This window comes from Cicer arietinum, chromosome 7 (genome assembly GCF_000331145.2).
Source record: "Cicer arietinum cultivar CDC Frontier isolate Library 1 chromosome 7, Cicar.CDCFrontier_v2.0, whole genome shotgun sequence".
Taxonomy (NCBI): Eukaryota; Viridiplantae; Streptophyta; class Magnoliopsida; order Fabales; family Fabaceae; genus Cicer; species Cicer arietinum.
This window is the reverse complement of record NC_021166.2, coordinates 48,550,501-48,555,675: the sequence shown is the minus strand read 5'-3', so window position 1 is coordinate 48,555,675 and position 5,175 is coordinate 48,550,501. Positions and strand designations below refer to the sequence as shown.

General features: G+C 29.8%; 1 pseudogene; it reads left to right on the top strand.

Moving 5' to 3' along the window:
* The first annotated feature begins 3,001 nt into the window (after positions 1 to 3,001).
* On the top strand, positions 3,002 to 4,139 carry LOC101512042 (aspartic proteinase CDR1-like; annotated as a pseudogene).
* Positions 4,140 to 5,175: the final 1,036 nt, after the last annotated feature.

Genomic DNA, 5,175 nt, shown 5'->3' with positions numbered 1-5,175 from the left:
GGGTTTGTCCGTGAGAGACTACGCCCTGGTTTAAGTTAGATGAGAATTAAGAACGGGGAATCTCTTAATGTCTCGTTCACTTATGTGTGTTTTGGTAAATCGTGCTGACCCGCGATAGGTGGCACCTTGGTAAACGGTACGGGCCCGTGATAGGCAGTACGTTTACGATTTACATTTGGTAAGTTGTGCTGACCCGTGATAGGTGGCACCTCGGTAAACAGTACTGACCCGTGATAGGTGGTACGTTTACGACTTACGTTTCTTGGTAAATTGTGTTTGTCCGTGAGTGACTGCACAGGTGTTTGTCCGTGAGAGATTACACCCTGTTAAATTGTGAATTGTTGGTTCATTTTGTTTGTGTAGTATTGTGTTATAAGTGTTAAGTGTATGTTTTGGAATTTGGTGATAACATGTTTGATTGCAATACCATTTTGAAACCCATTATGTTGTAGTAATTGTGTTATAAGTGTTAAGTGTTATGTTTTCGAATTTGGTAATAGCATGTTTGATTGTAAAACTATTTCGAAACTCAAGATGTCGTGGTGATTGCTCTATAATTGCTAAGTGTGATTGTTTGGATTTGTGTGTAAGTGTTGATTGGTTTCGAAACCCTTTAAAAAGCTGAATTTTGCTGATTTTTGCTGATTTCCTGTTGCTGTCTGATGTGTATTCGAATACAGAAAGCTGTATTCGAATACAGACATGCTGTTTTTGCCACTGACTTACTGTGTAGTCGAATACAGACTGCTGTATTCGAATACATACATGCTGTTTTGCTACTGACTTACAGTGTAGTCGAATACAGACTGTTGTATTCGAATACAGACATGTTGTTTTTGCTGCTGAATGCTGAAACAGCCTTGTATTCGAATACAGAGATGCTGTATTCGAATACAACAGTGTTGTTTTGTTAAAAACTTCATTTTTCAACCTTGTTTATGAATGTTTGGCATATGGAAACCCTTTTAAGGTGCATGCTAAGTTGAAAGATTATTTTGTGCATTTAAAACTTAAATGTTATGTGTTAATTGTTATTTTCGGTTGGTGACCCTTTACAACTATTGTGGAAATCTGGGCTTTGCCCTCAGATGAGAGCCAGGACGATCCTACCGATTCGTACCCTACGGACGGGAATGGAGATGGGAACGCTTGACTGCAGCTACGTTAAGAGGATCTCACGGGGCGCGTGGAGATCACTCAGGGTGTTTAGTTGTTTTGTAAAATGATCAGACTAGGTTGTCACAGAGGGAACGAATGTCTTTCCTTTGGGTTGCGTTTATTTTTAAACTGGAAGACTGTACTACTTTTGTTATGTTAATATTTTGAATTCATGGTTTGAGAGCTTTTCCGCTGCTTGAAAATTATAATGACTTAATTACTTATCCAAAGGTGTTACCTTATTTATTTCTCTGTTTTATTTTAATTTCTTTTTAAAAAAAAAAATACACCCTCGTTTTGAAAAACGGGGTGTTACATATTTCATTTTTTGGTATAACATTTTTGATTAGTTTTATATTACAAGTTTTTTAATTTTTATTTTTGGATAGAAACTTTTTGGATCATTTCTTAATTTGTGCATGTAATGCTTGCGCATAATGAACTATATAAATCAAACTTATTATAGTGTAATGCACGAGTCATTATAGTAGTTATAAATAAAATCAATGTTTTTATAGATATGATAAATTGCGATAGTGTTAATTTCAAACAATTGCTTATAAAAACAATTACAACTTATACGTTGTTAATTAAATTCAAAAAAATAAAATCAAATTTTTATATAATTTTACGATCATTTTATATCTTATTCTTTTACAACAATTCCAATCATAAGAGATATAAAAAAAGATATAATAATAATTTAAATATTTCTTTTTTAATGAATCTCGTAAAAGATAATCATAATTACATTATATATTATAAAGTAATTGAATTCAATGAAATGATTCTTTAAATCAATTATTAAGTAGCCTTCAAATCTTTAATATATATCTACTATACTGATAACATCACATTAAAATATATAAATTTTAGCATAAACATTGAATCGAGACAAAATTGTTTAAAATATATAACAAATAAAGTTTAAGCAAAATCGAAGAGACAATTTTTTTTTTAAAATGTTCAATTTGTACAGTGATAAAATAGTCTCGTACCATAGTGATTTTAAAATTTTATCACTGAGAACTGGTATTTTATGTAATATTTAAATACAATAAAGAAATGTAATTGCAACGAATGAAAGTATTCTACCATTCACTTAATTTGATTGAAAATCATTATAATAAACAAATAAGTTTGAACACCTATCACAAGTTCACTAAATTAAAAATAGATTTATTTTTATTTTTTATTTCAATGGGTATAATATAATTTTTTGTATTTCTATACGTATTATTATTATTATTATTATTATTATTAATATTATTATTATTATTTTGACATAATTGGTATAAATATTATTATTTAGTTAAAAAGTATAATATTAATTTTATAGTTAAAAGGTATAATATTATTGTTCCTTGTAAAATGTTATTTGTGCTAAAAAGTTTATTTATGGATTTCTTATAACAAAATATTTATTGTTTATTTTCATAAATTTATTAATACATTAAGATATGTAGTTTTTTAATGAAAATATATCACATGTAACCAAATTAAGTAAAAATCTTCAATGATATCCATGAATTACATATATTTACATAATAATAAAGCAACTGCCTTAAAAATGGAAGGCTTTAATAACTTCATTTAATTGGTTTTGACTTTTTATTTTACTTTAAGGAAAGATTATGGAATAATTACGTTTCAGTAGTCTAGAATTTCTTCATTTCTTATGAACGCGTCTAGAATTTCTTCATTTTTTATGAACACGTCTATGTACATTCTCAATTCTATGCAATTCCAACAATACTATAACTCAAAAATATTCTTATAAAAGCCACTAAAGAATATAATTGTGATATCAAATTTTCACATCCAACCTCTCATGACAGCAACAATGTACGCACGTTCCTTTCTTAACCTATTTTTATTTTCCCTTTGTTTCATTGTTTCTCTTTCTCATGCATTAAACAATGGTTTTAGTGTTGAACTCATTCACCACGACTCTTTAAAATCACCCTTCTACCAACCTACACAAACCAAATAGCAACGTGTTGTCAATGACGCACGTCAATCCATCAGTCGTGTTAACCATTTCTACAAAGATTCAGTCACTAATAGTCCTGAATCGACTGTAATCCCCGACAGAGGTGGGTATCTCATGACTTATTCAGTTGGTACCCCACCATTTAAGTTATATGGTATTGCTGATACGGGTAGTGATATTGTTTGGCTTCAATGTAAGCCTTGTGAAGAATGTTTCAACCAAACTACTCCTATATTTGATCCTTCAAAATAATCAAGTTACAAAAACATACCTTGTGAGTCTAAAACATGTAACGGTGTGAGAGACACTTCTTGTTCTGATCAATATTCTTGCCAATATTCCATTCAGTATGGTGATCAATCTCATTCATGTGGAGATCTTAGTGTCGAGACTCTTACATTAGATTCCACCAATGGTCGTTCTATTTCGTTTCCTAAAACCGTAATAGGATGTGGAACCCAAAATGCAGGGACATTTAGTGGTAAGACCTCTAGTATAGTCGGCCTTGGAGGTGGATCTGTGTCTCTTATAACACAATTGGGATCAAAAATTGGTGGAAAGTTCTCTTACTGTTTGGTGCCATTGTTGGTTGAGTCAAAAAGGACAAGCAAACTCCATTTTGGAGATGCAGCTGTGGTTTCAGGACAAAGTGATGTGTCAACTCCTTTAGTTAAAAAAGACCCACAACCTTTTTACTATTTGATATTGGAAGCATTTACAGTAGGAAACAAAAGAATAGAATTTGTTGGGGATTCAAGTGATGGTGGGTAACATCATTATTGATTCAGGTACTACATTGACACTTTTACCAAGCCAGGATTATACTAATTTGGAATCAGCTGTAGCAGAATTGGTTGACCTAGACCGTGTCCCATCTCAAATTTGTTCTATCTTTGGGAACTTGGCTCAGCAGAATTTGTTGGTTGGTTATGACCTCATTAAAAAGGTTGTATCGTTTAAGCCTACTGATTGTACCAGGTTGAATTAAATCTACCAACTAGCTTTTTGTTCTAAAGCAACACTTTATTGCTATTTCCTTAGTTAGATTAAAGTCACCATTTAAAACTCTAATTGCCAATAGTTCCAACCCCAGTTCCAATCTAAAGTTTAATTGGCAGTTGACTTGTCAAAAAATAAATTGGTTAGAATGTTATTAAGATTTGGATAGATTTCCTGTTACTTTTATCACTTTTTTTGTTTAATTTATTCCATTATTTTTAACTAATTTTTGATTTAAAGAGGAAGTTGAACTAAAAAAGTTAAATAAAGAAATCAACGTGTTTAATATAAAATATTCATAAAATCATGACTAATCACAAATATTAAGGGGGTAATGGGTGAAACTATTATAGTGAAATAAATGTAGAAGAAAAATGAAAAATCGAGGAGTTTTGTGAGAAAAATTAAGAATTATTCAATAGTGGGGTGAGTTAATGTGGGGTTTGAAAATTATTCATGCATTAATGTGTATTTAATCCAAAAACACAAAATTAAATATTTCAATATTAATTATTTTATTTTTTAAAATAATAGGCAAAACATTTTTTATATATATTTGTTTCAAAATTTATCCCTATTTAGGGAGGTAAATTTTCCTTCAATGACTTAAGAAATTTTATATAAAAAGATTATTATTTTTTTTAACAAAATAAATTAATGCCAATTAGTTTTTGCATAGTTATGCAAATTTGAGCAATCATCTCTATAATCACTTAAGCTATCATGTTATCTTCACGGTTTTATTTCATTTTCATGTTTTCTTCATTGTGAGACTAACTTCTTTTAGTTAAGGATTTATGAATTTTTAAATGATGTTTATTGTTTAATATGTTTATAGTGTGTTTACATTATATATTTAAACTAATTTAATGTTGTCTTTAAGTTTAAATTGATCACTTTAGTTAACTGATTTAGTGTGTTTATTGTTTAATATGGGACTAACTGATTTACTAACTTCTTTTAGTTATCGTGAAAAAAGGGAGAAAAAATGGATTTTCTTAATTAATATTGATTAAGTCAAGATA